The sequence below is a fragment of the Habropoda laboriosa genome, unplaced genomic scaffold (assembly GCF_001263275.1).
Source record: "Habropoda laboriosa isolate 0110345459 unplaced genomic scaffold, ASM126327v1 scaffold1036, whole genome shotgun sequence".
In the NCBI taxonomy this organism is placed as follows: domain Eukaryota; kingdom Metazoa; phylum Arthropoda; class Insecta; order Hymenoptera; family Apidae; genus Habropoda; species Habropoda laboriosa.
In genome coordinates this window covers 69,378-85,708 of record NW_017101105.1, presented here as the reverse complement: position 1 = coordinate 85,708, position 16,331 = coordinate 69,378, and positions in this window count along the sequence as shown.

The window sequence follows — 16,331 nt, the reverse complement described above, 5'->3', positions numbered from 1 at the left end:
CGAACTTGTGATTGTCTAGTCGAGGATTCACGATGTTAGATAATCGTTTGCGGCCTTTAAGCTTCTTTTCGCACGAATGTACAAGTTACGTTTCTACAATTGCTTCCAGTGATGTTATCTAGCGAAACTGCTTGCTTGCTCGTTACCCTTCTCCAACTTCGTGTAGTTTCTCTCCAGCTAATTAACAAAAGAACTTTTCACCATTCCTGAAAGTCTACTTGTTATTACAAACGTCAACATTTCCATTCTGAAGCTTGTTAACATTTTCGTTAATACCTTTCGTATTCGTGATCTGAAGGGTGTGAAATATTGCGAGACTTTCTCGTGTTTTGATCCCTATCTCTACGTGGGAGGTAAACATCAATTACTTAGCGTTTGGTTTAATCTCGTTTCGGGGGATATTTATGAGTCGAACCCTTGAACCTCTTCCAAGGATCCATCCAACGAAACAATCCTCTCTTCGCCTGCATAGACGAATAAGATAAAGTTAAATTGTCTCTCTCGGAACGTCGATTGCAATCGGAAGTTTCCCTCTGTAACGAGTACAGTTGCGAGAAAAGAATCGTGTAATCGCTTTGGAGCCTTTCCTTCATTCCTGCAGATTTTTTCGCGTAAAAGATGATCGAAATTCTGCAGTGTGAAGTGTGGAAAATCAACTGGTAGACTGGACTGTGTTACTCTTTTTTTGGGGGGAAGTGTTGAAACAGTAGGATTTGTTCCTCTGTTTTTTCCCGTTTGTCTGTATCATCGACGACGGAAATCGTTGAAACTGAGTGAATAGGTTCGCCGGAAATGGAATCTAAACGAAAATCGAGCAGTTTGTTTCATTGTCCGTGGAAAGATTGCTCGAATAAACGAGTAACATTCACCGTTGCAGAACCATTTTATGTTTCAATCAAAAAGCTACTCGACTCCTGGTATTCGATCATCCCTCTTTTGCGAGAGAAAGTTGCCGATTCGAGACGAAAGAGATTTTTCGAAAAGTGTGTGCACAGTGTTGAATAGGAGAGGTTATTCGGTTTCGTGGATACGAGTCAATCTTTCAAGTCTTTTCTCGTGATTGCAAGATAATGTTGTATTTAACTCGACATTGGTTGTACATCTGTACGTCGTGGAAACTTACTTGGAGCAAGCTAACTTCGTGAATTTCCTCTGTTGTAACACACACGACAATGTTCAGCTAATAGGGAACTTCATGCATGGTGCAAGCACTTTGTGAGTTGGAAATAATGGGTAACGTATGATTTCTATCTGTTCTATCTGAAGTTATCAAAATGCAGGCTGTGTTTGAAGGTTCGAGAGTATTTGCGAGGATGTAATTAACCCTTTCTCTAATTTTAAAGCAAAATTTGAGTTTGGGCGAAAGGAAAATTTGTTGGGAATGTAATTAAAATTTAAGGATTCGAGAGTATTTAATCATTTCACTGCTCTATCATTTCCTCATCTATTCTAAAAGGAGTGTAATTTCAGAGCAAAATTTGTTTTCAAATGAAAGGAAAATTTTTTGTGAATATAATTAAAATTTAAAGATTCCACTGTGCTATAATTTTTCTATCTATTCCAGAAAGAATGTAATTTCGGAGCGGAATTTAAAAAATTCGAGAGTATTTAACCCTTTCACTCTGCTATCATTTTCTCATCTGTTCCAAAAAGAGTGTAATTTCAACGCAAAGTTTGTTTTCATATGAAAGTAAAATTTATCGCGAATATACTAAAAAAAGATCTTAGTCTCTGTGAAAGACAAACAGATTCACCGTTCGTGTCTGATTAATCATTTAATAAAGCTCGTCGTCCTCGTCGCGTTTTTTACAGGAACGAAACAAGCCTGCAATTCTGGCTGTTTCAGTTGCGTGTCGCGTACATGCATAATACACCGGCCAGTCTGAATCAGAAATAGCCCAACTGTTACTTCCACTCGAAGAAAATGAATTTTTCATTACCGCATCAACTCCTTAACGATCACACCGGGTCTTTATACCGAAGCTTTTCCTGCTTACTTTTTCAATCAATTCGATGACTACCTCCAGTCGTTGCAGAACGTGGAATATTGAGACTCGACGTTTCGGTCGCGAGTAAAAACGTAAGAAACAAGGGAAGAGAAAAAAAGAGAAAACAGGGGAGAGATAATTTACGAAGGGATAATTCGTCGAAATTTCCAGCTTGGCCGTTCTACCCTGTTGAACGAATAGGGTTTGCGCGAGTGAGAATTTATATGGGATCCGGGAGTGACTTAATGTATAGAAACACTGCGAGGAAAATACAGGCGAGAAAGTAGGAAGGCACAGGCAGTGGGATCTCGATAGCAAGGTATACGACGTCGTTGAGAAAAATATCCGGGTTCAAATCCTCGAGTAGATCTCCCTACCACCTATGTATATCACTTTCTCTCAGCTTCGAAACTACAGGGGGAAATGATTCCTTAAACTTGGAAAGTTACTGTAATACTTTGCTCCTTACAGAGCTTTATTTTTGTTGGACTTAAAGAGATCGAGAGGAGAGCCTTGATAAGATGATAATTGATCGATAACGAGTTGGAATAATTAATCGAGGCTTTTGAGTTTAAGAATTTGGTCGGAGTTTAAGGTGTTTTTAATTGGTCAGTCGAGCAATTAACGTTGGAACACAATTTATGTAGTAGGGCTTGAACGCGGAAGCTCTGATTAACAATTCGAACAATCCAGGAAGCAGAGCTTGGAAACTCTGGTAATGATTTTGTTACACTTGGTTGTAAGAAAGAATAGGGGGGAAATGAGAAAAGTGATTAGGTGTGATTGAGAGGACAAAGTATTATTTCACTGTCGTGTTAACCCTAGGGTCTTTTTTGACCCGAAGATCTTAAGTGTATATCAAACGAAAAAATGCATTAAGATTAAGATCGATCCTAAAAATCATACCAAGACTTTCACAGTCCATCTAAAATTTTACTTTTCGTTGCAACCAAGATGGAAGAGGATTTCCTCGATTGTACAGAAGCAACGAAAGCTGTCTCAAATCCACGTTAATCGAATTAAACGCACGCAATCAAGTGCTGCCTTCGGGTCTTCTTTGACCCGAAGACCTTAAATGTACAATCAAACGACAAAATACACCAGAGTTAAAATCGATCACAAAAATCATTCCAAACTTTCACAGCCCATCTAAAACACTACCTTCCCTTACAACCAAGATGGAAAACGATTTCCTCGATTGTACAGAAACGACAATGCAACGAAGAATCTCCGAAATCCACGTTCAATCGAATTAACCGTCCACGGTCAAGTGGTTTAATTGTAAGGAATGGATGGACCGTCAGGTAGATCTCTTCGTGTCGCGTCGCGTTCTTTTGCGATGTTCAAAAGGAAGCTCGCGGTCGCGACTGTTACCCGCCAAATTAATTTTGGGCAACTAGCTCAAATTTGTTTTGCTCGGAACGTAGCAAACGTAGAGTACGTCACGAAGCGATTGACGACTTGTTTTAAATAACTCGAGTGTTCGATCGCGACTCGAAATGTGCGTGATGTCTTCTCGAACGGCTGGAGATCTAATGGTGTCTCGAGTCCCGAAAATTTACCGGAGTCGCCGTGACTCCCCCGCCAAGTGCAAGAAGGCACGCTGATTGGTTTTTCACGAAAGCACAAGGTGCCCCTTGAGTGTCACCCACCCTTAGCGCGCTTTTCCTTGGAAGGAGTGGGGCCCTACCTGTGGGTGCGTGGAATCTTGGCTGTCCTTCGGTGACGCGTCGGAAATTCCCGCCAGGTCAACCCTCGGCCGAGAGTGCTGTTATACGCACGTGTGGATTGACCCTTCAGGAACCCTGGTTTATAACACGTCTTCGGTTATTGAGGACGCGGAAAAGTCAAAATTCTAAAGGCATTGTTCTGTAAGAAATTACTTACTTTTCCGCGGAGTTACGAAGCGTCTTTGTTCTCAAAAATAACCTTCTCGTGCGAGCGTGCCATAAACCCGGTCAACGAAGACCCCACGCGTCCCGTACCTGCGCGACGGAACACTTCGGAAGTGTAAATCGATAGAGGCTCGATCATCGATCGGACGACAGGAGGAGGAGTTTACTCTCCGGTTGGAAAATCGAAGTGACCAAATGGAGGTCTGTAATGGACCCTGGGTGATACACGTCGAAACGTTGGCAACTGTCGACGATCTGTTACACCGAAAATCCTCGTTAATTAATCGAGTTATCCGTAGCGTTAAAGCGATATACATACATATAGGCGGCGGCTGCAACGGACCGGAAGTAGTGTTCTGTCTCGCGAGAAAAGAGGCAAACAATCGGGAGGGAGGGAGGCTATTAAAAACGCCTCCGGTTCGTGTACGTTTTCGGTTTATATATTTGGACGAATGGAAGGGGGAATTGATCGACGGTTGCGACGCGTAAATCACAAAGCGCGAGCACGGTTTTAATAATAAATCAACATTTTTAGCCTCTGATCGACGTTGTTATTGCGCCGAATGCTCTATATCGCGAGGCCTCTCTGTATTGTAGAGAATGCTAAAAGCGAGCCTCTTGCGAGGTAGACCGAATTTTTGGGTGGTCCGACAGCGAAAACAAATTGTGCTTGGGGAGAAAGGGGTATGAATAGCGGCTTTTCGGTTAGAATGATTCGTGGAAGATCGTCGGAAGTCTTCGAGGCGGTGTCTGAAGCTCGACTAAAAATGCAATTTTGCGTTGTTTACGGATGCACGTGGAATAATAGAACGTTTCGTTCATTTTTCAGTCTCTGATAATATTGCTTCTTCTGCAGTGTTGTTTTATCAGAGAAAATCCTTTTCTCCTTGTTCTAAACGAAGCATATGTTGCTTCACTCGGGATGATTTTCACAAGCGAAATCCATTGTCCTTGTCGTGCATTGTCTTGGAGTGACTAGGTGTAGGTAGAGGTTATCAGTGTTCACGGTTGATAGTGGGATTAATCGACGTCTGTTTGGGGGATGGGGATTTAAAGTCGAGGCAGGAGAACGAGATTACTTTGACCCGTGAGTGACGATAATCCTCTGGTTGACGTGCTGACAGTGCATTTCGTGGATCCACGCTAATTAACCGATCGATCGACGAAACGTTTCTCCGGAAAGTAGGTGTTTCGTCGGAAAATCTGTGAAACAGCGGGAGAATGTTTGTAACCGTGTGCTCGAAACCGACGATGAAAATGAGGTTGACGCGCCGGAAATGAAAATGATAAATTGAGAAAAAGGAAAAAGAAAGAAGATGGTGACAATAATGCCTATTCAAGATCGCGTAATTATTCTTCCGTCTTCTTTTGAAAAGTATTTTCCTCCACTCCGGAAACATTCCCCTTTTCATCGTTTCGCGACCTCGTTTCGTTCTTTCTTTTAAATTTCCACGTGCATTTCCACTGGTTCGCTAGGAACCATCTGAGGACGTTTTTGCGAAATGTTTTCATTACATTTCGAATTGCAATTAATTCGAGATTATTCGCTGGATGATTGTGTCTGTGAAGATCACGAAGCGTGGCGTGCTCCGGGGCGGTTTTAATAAAACAGAACCGGAAGTGATAACAGGCTGAACTGTAAACCTCCGCGTGGTCGTGATTAGAAGACAAACGGAACGAGACTTTGTCTTGTGACGAACGATCGAAGATTAGAGTAACGTGGAAATTCAGTATTACACGAAATTAAGAGGATTTTGACTCGTAAATCTGACGTGTTAGGACATTTTTGCTTTACAAAATTACGCAGACCTTAGTCTATCGGAATAAATCGACTTTTCCTTTGTTCTCTCTCGTAGCCAGTCTCGCGATCGAGTGATACGGTTGATAAAAAGTTGTTGGTACGATTTGTGCAGGTGTTGGGAGGACTAGGACGCAGGATGTCAAGCGGCGACAAGGCTTCACCGAGCCTGACCATCGATCGCGCCGCCTTTCTGCTTCTGCGAGTGAAGAAGGCCTTCAGGAAGAAGAAGCAACAGCGGAAAGAGAAAAAGTGAGTGGTTCTTTTGTCGCTACCGTTCCTTTTTCCAGCGTTTAGCGTGAAATACAATGGGAAACAAAGGGATGTGACATGGGGGAGGATAGCGTAACAAATGAACGATCATCCGGAGAACCTTACTTTCCTCGAAAATTCGCCAAACGACAAGGGAACAACGGGTAGAAGTAATAAAAGGGACGCTGTTTCAAAGTGAAATTACTTATATCTGGGTTAACGACGATACATAGATGATTCAATGTAAAAATAGAGAAATTCACGGTGATAAAGTTGAATTTAGAAGGCGTGAAGAGAAATAGAGCTATCGAAATTAATTGTGATTTAATTATTATCGGTTATGTATCTATTGTACGCAGATAATACGCGAGGAAAGTGATGAACTGTATAATTATCAGGGAGAGAGTAATGTCAATGGAGAAATTTGATCGTATCATTTCTGTTTGCTTATTCATAAATATTCGATTTATTGCCGACGTGCATGTATTCCGGCTATTTCAATTATCCACATGAAACAACCGCGAAGCTTTCACGTTAGTGTATCCAATTGATATTATAATTTGTTGCTATGTAATAGCTACTCGTTAATTTCACCGCGTAATTGTCGGAACAAGGATCGTCATATCAAAACCTCAATTTTCATTTGTAATTTCCTTCAAATCATCCACGAACGTCACTTTCTTTATTTTTTCTTACATTTTCAATATTTGCCGCGCGAGTTCCTTCATTTTCCACGCTCCTTTGAAAATCCTTCCGTAAACCGGAAGTTATTCGACCGGTTTCCGGGGTTACCGTCTCGGGAATTATTTATGAGACAATTTGCTTTCGTAACACTCGACGATAACCGAACTTGACATACAGTTGCAACGGAGGGAAGCTCAATCAGACCGACGGTGGCGTTTGCGAAATCATCGCACGGAATCGCGGGGGCGTTCGGTGCGGGGATAAAGCCGTGTCGTTTTCCTGAAAGTTAGATGACACCGCGAAGGGAAGTGGCAGAAGTGATGGAAGAAAGTTTCACTGGAATCCTGCGACTGGTTAACCGAGGGATTTCCACGCGACGACCTGTGCGAAGAAATTCCGCCCGATGGAACGTGAAATAATACGCGGAACCACGAACTTAGAGAAGTTTCGCGTAACGAACGAATCCTTACCGGCATTGTAATATGTAGATGCACCATTGCAAACGTCTTTCTGTTTTCTCTGATTGCGTGCTTCTTCCGCGACGCGAAAGAGATTCGAGCATTGTAATGTTCAAGTAGTCTTTCTTCTTTTTCGTTTTCCTCAACTCCTAATTTTTTTCAGTTTTCTTTTCAGTAATTCAATTTAAGGAACCTTGTTTGCTTTCAGGAACCAGTTTAATATTAAAAATAGCATTAATAGTCGTGTGCATGTTATTGCTTATCTAAGTAAAAAAAGGAAAATTGACATCGAGTCACATTCGACAAAGGGTTAAAGTAATCCTTTCTTATTTTTTCCTTGCGTACAGAGATGCACTCCTTTGAACTCCGAATTTTTTCTTCAATTTTCTTATCGGTAACTCTCTATTATTTGAAGTGTTTTATTTGAAAGGTATGTACTTTGAAAGATGGATGGTTGATAGGAACGAATTTGATATTAAAAATTAACCCCTTAACGCTCATATTTTTCTCAACTTGATGTGCTAAAATCGATCAATTTTACTTTTTTCAAATTATTTCCTAGGTGTGTAGAAATAAGTTTGTCATTTATTTATAGTACGGTGACTTCAGTTTTTGTCACAGAACAGAAAGGATAGCGCAGTACGAAAGGTGAAAGAAAACAGTTAAACAAAATTGCACCTTTTGGAGGATTAAGGTAAAGGATCTATTTAGGTAAAAAATATATCGGAGCACCTGTGAATAAAATTGACATCGAGTCACATTCGACAAAGGAATTCAAAGGGTTAAAGTAATCCTTTCTTATTTTTCTCCTTGCGTGTAGAAATGCAGGAATATCAGAAATATGAATAATTCTGTAATTGAGGACGATCAGAATTTTGATAGGTGAAATTAGGCGCATCTTTCGTAGCAGAGTATCGAGTTATCGAGTAAATTGATTCATAGAAGTAAAAACTGCCGAAAATGGTCCTTTGACGAGTATTTTCAGCGCCGGTGGAATATGTTCGTTTCGATTACTCTCGGTGTTTGATTCTCAAAGGTAACTACAGCGCTGTAAACTAACTCTGAACGGCGCTCAATCGGAGATCTTAACGAGTCCGTAAACTCCCGGCCCGATTTTCCTCAACTGCTCGTAACTCGTGCGTCATCCTCGCGTTTCGCCCTTTTGCACGGTATTCGATGCAAGGTGTAGGAAACCTTGTAACACTGTGTAAACGGTTCACATATTCACCGAGTCGTCGAACGTACCTTCTCGTACCATTTCGTCCTTTTTTACTCGCGTGCTCCGTAATATGCAATCTTGTTAAAATCTGAAAAAAAAGAAAAAAGAAAAGATTTTTACCTTACACGTTTCCTTATTTTAATTACTTAAATTTTCTACTCTTTCACTTGTCACACGTTTCCTTATCTCAGTCACGTAAATCTTCTACACTTTCTTTATCTTAATCACGTAAATTTTCTACTGTTTCACTTGTCGCACGTTTTCTTATTTTAATCACGTAAAGTCCCACGATATGCAAATTTCCAAATACTCCAAATTACCGGTAATTCGATAAATCAACCTACACACTTCGCGAAGTTCTAGTACAGCTGAGTTGCACAAGGAACATCCGTGTAACGGCATTAAAATAGAAGCAGGTATCTGCAGGGTGAATGACAAGTGGAAAGACGCAGTATTTGTCGTGTTTAATAGCGTGTACCGTGTTGCACTGTCTTTCCGCGTGTCGTCTAATTCCACGCGGAGTTACGTCTCTGCATACAAGTTCAGATGTTCGCAGCGGAAACAGGACGCGTTGCGAAATTAGGTGTTCGAGTGTGTTTCTTAAGAGGAAGATATTTCACGAGTTACACGGGAAGAATACACTTGGAAAGTTTGTTTCTGGAAAACAACGGTGATTAAAAGCTGGTTGGAAGAGAAGGGTTAATCACTGTGAAACGAGTAAGCAGGTTAGAACGTCGAACAGGACGTCTGACTTATCTGCGGTATTAATAATTCTTGGGTCCTCTGCTCTTCTGAATATTCATGAAGCCCCGCTTGCGGTACAGACGTACGCGTAAAGACTTAACAAACATTTCGTGGCTCTAGTTTCGTTTAATTAAACGCGAATTCACGCGATATCGCGTCTCGTCGGTGTTCCTCTAAATACGAACCGAGGGGGGGAAAAAAGTGATTAATCGACCTGGTTACGGTGCGAGTCAGATTTTCCAACGGTGATATTCCTAGAATCGGAATTAATTTGCCTTTGAAGATTAGAACGTGATGTACACATCATGACGTGCAAATAACAGCGTTACGATGAAATTCGTAATTGTCAGAGGAGAAACGTGCGTCAAATTTACTCGGTAATTAGAACAGCTTGGAATGGTAAAGGAGGTTCGTGTTTTTAGCTCAAACATGCGCGAATTTGTCAGCGGGGTGTCTAATAACGAACAGTGTGTTTTGATTGAATTAGGCGAATTTTGGAAAAAATGAAGTCTATTAATTTGTTGTAAAAATAGTAAAAAATTCCACGTGATTGTTTCTCTTTTCTTGCGCAGTGTGTCCCAAAATGAACAGTGTTTTTAGGTGAAATTGGGCGATTTTAAGCAAGAGTGAAACCTATCAAGCTGTTATAAAATTATTGTAATAAAATATTCCAAGAGTTTCTTTCTTTTTTCTTGCGCAGAGTGTCTCCAAAAATGAAGAGTGTTTTTCGAGGAGTTAGGTGAATTTAAGAAGATACGAAATGTATCAATTCGTTATAGAATTGCTCAAATATTTCAAGGGATTTTTCGTCAAAATTCGCCGAATTTTCCCGAGGTACGCAGTTAACTTTTAGACACCCTGTATTACGAGAGAGTAGATCTAAACTCTGAAATCTAATCAGAATCGGTGAACGATTTCAACTGGAGCTTCGGTTTCCAGGTCGTGGTAAAACTCGCTGCTCCGTCGATTCGTGTTCGATCGTAAGTGGCTGTCACGAATTTTGATAACCGGAAACGCGTCGAGGCTCTCGAATTGACAGAACGGGTGAGAAAGTCGTGGAAGTTGAACTTCTTCTGCTGTACCCTTCATATTTCCTAATACATGTGTCGCAGAAAACACTGAAAATTTTTATCAATTCTTCAACATTCGAACTTTTCATTTTATCATTTCAAAAAGTGTCAATTTTGCCTCGACAATTATAGGAATTTATCTTATTTCACAAATAATTCGAAGATTATTCTACGAGAGGACAATATCCTCAACCTCTTCAGGGACGATTTTCTTTGAAATTAGAAAATATTGATCTAATTGTTTATGTAGTTACATTTATATTCATGTTAAATCGATAGCAATTAAACTACTTTCCTTAGGAGATTTTTCGAGATTTCGGGAGATTGTGTTTTTCATAATTTCTCTATCGCAAATATTGGAATTTTCGGAAAATTTAAAGGCACACATATGTGTCGGTGTCCCTGAAGAGGTGAAGATTAATATTAACCGGAGAGAAATCTTTCCAGATTAGGGGTAGAAATTGCAAGTGACAGACGAGCAAGAAAGTCCATAAAAGTAAGAATTCTATGGTATGTCGCGTAGGGAACTTTTAACAGCGGCAAGAGAAACGTGCGAGGAATGGAACGGAAGGATGTCCTCGTATTTTCTCATAGCTCTTCAAATTTACACAAAGATTTCTTTAAGAACGTATTGTGGGGAATGGAAGTTTCGTGCGAATGTTTCTAACGAGTCGGAGTATGCCGGAGTTCTAAGTGTGAACCAAGTATTTCGCCTGGAATATTAGAGGTGGGATAGAAGAGTGTTTGTGACAGAATACTCGAGATTATAGTACCAAGGATTTAGGTGAACCTGACAGAATGTCTTTTAAAAAATGTCAAAAATGAACGATAGAAATAGAGTAAAAAATTCAGGTTTAACCCTTTCTTTACTAAAATTAACCATAATCACTCAACATTGAATCGCTGTATACTAAAATTTCAGGTGTAAAAAGTGAAAATTAAGAAAATTCAAAATTAAATAATACAGCTTAAAAAAAAAAAATAAAAATTTCGAAGATCGCATAGCTTGATATCTCCAGAGTAACCGACTGATTTCCTTTTACCAAATTCTTTTATCTCGTCGTCTTACGAACTGTGAAAGTAAGGAAAAAAATAATGAGAAATACGACTCACAGTCGAAGAAGTAAACGCTCGCGTTTCTCAACTCTGTCGTCAACTCCGCGGAAGGATTAAAAAGATTGAAAGTCGTTCGAACAGAGAAATCTCTATCTCGTCAGCCATTGGAAAAGGAAACACGGAATTTCCGTGACGCGCATATCCAACCCTGTTACTTTATTCCCATCCCTTGTAAACGATGTCACGACCCTGATTACTAATTAACCCGAATAGCGATCGCCTTCTCAGTGTTCTGTGAGCACTTTATCAAGGAGAGAAAGAGGGGAAGAAAAAAGAACGTCGCTCGGACGTCTTCGTTAGAACTTTCTCTCGTGATGCTTAGACCGTTGTTAACATGGTTAATCCAGAAAAAGGAAAAAGAGAAAAAGAGTAGAAAGTTGGGGTTGTATTGAAAGATCAGAAAGTCTAACTAATACTACTCGATTAAAACGAAACTCTCCGATGCTTTTCTACGTAGCTCTTTCTGTATAAATACGCAAGGACCCAGCCTCTCTCCTATACGTAGGAAAGGATTTTCCGTATTCCTATCTGATATCGATAATCGAGACGTTTGTATGGAAAGCATGCTGCTGTGGTTAACCGTTACATTACAGGAGGTCGGGTAGGAAAGTCCTGGGACACCAGGGTTCACGTGACTCTAATTCCTGAAACGGTGTTACCGTTCCTTTTTCGATAAGGCCACTTTTCAGGTAATTCAGGGTCCGATTGTTCGGTCAGGTGGTTGATTACATCGAATATTCCTCGTTCAGAATAAAATATACCACTGTTACTTGGTAAAATGTTACGTTTACTTGCGTGTACGTAGAATTCGAGCAGATAGACGAACGCAGAGAAAAGGAGGAACGAAGGGAAAAATGTCTCGGATCGGCAAGAAATACGGAATATTTTCGCGGCGATGCGTGAATATTGCTGACTGTCTGGCCAAAGTTACACTATCTCTCGGAATATTCAAAGCCATTCGACGTCTGCTCGTCATTTAATACCGCGAAATTTTCCCGATTGTCGATTCGAAATGCGCGGGTTTCGTGACTCACGGACGGAGTTTCTCCTAAAATTAGACCTCGGAGCTTGCAAGGAAGAAAATGATTTTCGACGACGGTAATTTTAGTTTCACGGCGCGGTTTCTGAAGCTGGAAATATTGCTTGTGTCCGCTGTTCTTTGTTTTATTAGGTGTACCAACGACGCCGATTCCCCGCTATTTTTATCGTCGAATTCAACCGTTTATCCACGGGGAAATTGTAAAGCTGTCCTAGGTTAAACCCGCTACGCGAATTAGATCTCGACAAGGATATTACGGTCTCGTTGTAAAAAAACAAGAAGATAACGATGTGCATTCGTATTCGAAGATCTCTGAAAAATCGAGATTGTACGTCTCTGTTGGATTTGAGGAAAAAGGTAAAGAAGAAATGTCCCCGATATTCGGTCGGATTTTTCCGTGATTCATATCGTCGAATCTCGTATTCGTTCAATATTCTAACTGCGTTGCAATCTAATCCCTTTGACGGGCTTATACACGTCAGTTTGAATTTAATTCTTCGCTGAATCTTGCTCGAACTTCTCTCTACATTCGACCCACCTTCTTCTCCCTTCCTATTTTTCTTCCTCCTTTATTCGCAACCAGGTGAAATTTGATTATTATTATTACTGTCATAACGAGAATGTTCGACCGTCATATTTTCGCGATACTTCACGATAACGGTAATAATCGAATGTCGAATGAAAACTTGGTTTAAAATTCCATTATTTACTTATTCGATTGGTCTATGAAAAATCGTTTACTCTTCTCCGTGCCGGTTATTTCATTCCGACGAAGCAGATTAATTAAACGAAAAGTGCCACGCGAAATATCGAATATCGGGATTTCCAACGGAAATTTCTTCTCCGGTAAATAAAAACGCAATAACAGGGTGAACTTTACCTCGAAAATACAATCGGAATGTATTCATGCTAATTCTACGAGGTATACAATACTATATAGTATGTAGATCAAGTATTTTCTCTTCGTCTTACAATCACAGGCTATCGTTAAAAAAAACCTTCCCTCGGTTCTTTCCAATTCGAAAGGAATTTCTACTTCACGCATTCTTTCTCTACCTTCGTTCTACCTTTCCTCTCGTATTTTTATCGTAACCACCTTTGTCCGCTGGAATCAGGAGAGGGAGAGAGAGGGAGAGACTTGTCAGGCTGTTTTCCACTCGCGAAACGGAAGTGTCATTCGTAGCATAGTATTTTCTGGCATAATGCACTACTGCTTGTATGTGCATAGTTAATTCACTGCAATTATTCTTCACGGAGCAGTATTTCTGAGAGGGGCGTGCAGCCTTTCGCCGTTGGAGATGGCGAGAAATGAATTGCCGCCCCTTGACTCGTTCCACTTTTTCTCAAGATTAACGTCCAACCGGACCATCCCTAATTGCCATTGTCGCGGAATTGTCACGGTCACTGGGAAGCAGCGTTTGAACTTACAATTAGCCAGTTCTTTCCTCAATGTCACCGGGGGAAAAATTGTTATCCCCTGATTCGGTCGAACGTTGCAAGTTTTTTTTTCCGATTTTTGTCGGTGACGGGTTGAAGGAAAAAAGCGGACCATGGCGAAGGAAAGATCTTTGAAAAAGTAGAGAGAGAGAAAGGGAGGGGAAACGGAGGATTTCTGGAGGAAATTTAGAAGGAGAAATAGAGAAGATTCCTTTTTCAAAGAGTTCCGTGAAAAAGTGGACCGTCGATTGGGAGGAAATTTGAGAAAAAATGAAATTCTGAACAGGAGCAAAGAAGAGATCCCTGAAAGTAGAGAGGAGAGAAAGAACAGAAAACAAAATGTCTAGAGAAAATTGAGAAAAAATAGAATTCTAAACAGGAGCAAAGGAGAGAGATAAAGAGAAAAAGGAACAGAAAGCAGAGGAAGTCTAGAGAACATTTCAAAGTAGAAAATAGAGTAGCTTCCTTTTTTCTCAGAGAGTTCACTGCTGACCAAGACAGCGACTGTTAACTGGCACAGTCGTATTGCGCGGGAAATAAATCTGCCGGACGATAGTTAGCCCCCGGAGAAAAATTCTCTTAGGGTTTCCTTTCATCGTGAACAATACAGCACCCGATAGAGATAAAGACTCTGATTGATGATTCAACCTGGACGATTTTTTCCCCACAATCGCCATCCAGGCGTGAATTTATTCCCTAGTAATTATTCTCAGCTTTTTCAACCAACCGATATTTCTCATCTCGAAAGAAATATTCTCGTTTCCCCGGGAATACGAGCGAAAGGGGTAGATAAAAATTGTAGAAGAGAGGAGAGAGCCAATAGCCAATATCGAACATGCTGTTTTTCGTAGAATATCTTTTTTCTTTTCCGCCTTTGAACAGCTTCGTATGAGGGATTTTTTGTCACAGATGCCAGAAGAGCAGGAGAGAGAGAGTACTTTAGCGTGTATCACGATGAAAATATTTCCCGTGGTTCTTCTTTATTCGCATATTCCAGGCCAGCGGAGATGGCCACTGGTAGCAAAAGGGAAGAGGTCTCTTCGATGATGTTCTTACGAGACTATAAATTCCAGTAGTATCTTCTCATACTTTCGCGTATTCTCCGGATGATCGTAAAAAAGAAGACGCGAGTCTATTAGAAGCGATTCGAAAGTGTATCATTTCGTGACCAGTGGACAGTTTCTCAGGCGATTCGTAAACTTTTCAACCTATCACGTTCTCTGCTAATCTTGGGAAATGAAGTGCATAGATATGCTGTGGCTTGCAAGTTGTGAATATTTCGTAGAGGGTTGCTGCATTTGTGGCGATACTGTAGACAGGTTTTGTTTCTTCGAACAGAAGCCGAAATGATCGTCGAATTTTAGTGTCGAAGCACATGCTCGGTGGTCAAATCTTCGTAAATAAAACAAATTTAGGAAATCTCCTAATTTTTCTTAATTATTCTTCCTTTTGGATTATTTCCTTAATTATTTTGACATTTGAGTGGCTCATATTTAACCCCGTACAACGCCACGTGACAGAAATCACTTTTTCCCACAAATTTCAATTTTTACTTAAAAATAACATTATTTTTAAATTTTTGCTTCTGTCATCAAAGTCTGAAGTTGCCATCAACAGCAATTTTTCTTCTCGCGAGTAAAGGGAAATTGGGTTACAGATGGTTAATTTTCCTTTTTCTGTTTGCTTTGAAAAATCATAACGTACGAACGTTGCAACTGGTAGATATTGAATAGTTGTGATTTGACATATGGTCCGCGGCGTGAAATTGAAAGGTTTGTAATCTGGTTAGAAAATCGATTGGTAGAACGAATGATCCGGTGGATTCAGGCTACGCCGACGGTTCGAATAAAGTTGGCAGATTCTATCACACACGGGGGCTGATGCACGCAATTACGGGGTGGAGAAGTTACGCGGGCAAATTTGCTGCAGCTAGCTCCCGGGCGTAGTATGCAAATTGGCCAAGTATTTACCGTAGAAATAAGCAATCAGGAAGATGACCGCTTCACCAAGTTACGCGTATTTTTCGAAGCAATTCGTTCGTCTCGGCTCTCGTTACTCCCTTTTGCACGAATTATCTTCAATTATCGAACTCTCCTACCGTTTCCCCTATCTCTCTCTCTCTCTTTTATTAGGTCATTCGTGCTGAATTTTACATGGAATTTTCGATCAATATTTCAAATATACTTTCCTAACTTCTTCTCACGTTTCTGGTAGAAACCATTTATACTCACCGCTATGGAACTTCGTTAACCCTTTAACCTGTGACTTTTCTTCTGACTGTGCATCTAAGCGTCAGCCATTTACCGTTTCAGTACTGTATCAGGTAAGAGAAACTAATCCTCGGTGTTAGAAATTAAGAGGACAGTTAGGATTACGATGAATTTTTCGTACCAATGTCACTATTTCTCTCACATCTTGACCAGCACGACACGTTGTTGTAGGTTAAGGGGTTAATTCTCCGTTAAAAAATTTCCCTCGTTTTTCGGCGCGAACTTACGGACTTGCATTTGCTTCCACGACACGTCATGCTCGGTACAGAATCGATCAATAAGATGAAATTAATTATAAGAGAATTAAGTTCCTTTGAATGCATCGCGAAGCGAATATCGATTACGTTATACCCCTGTTGGC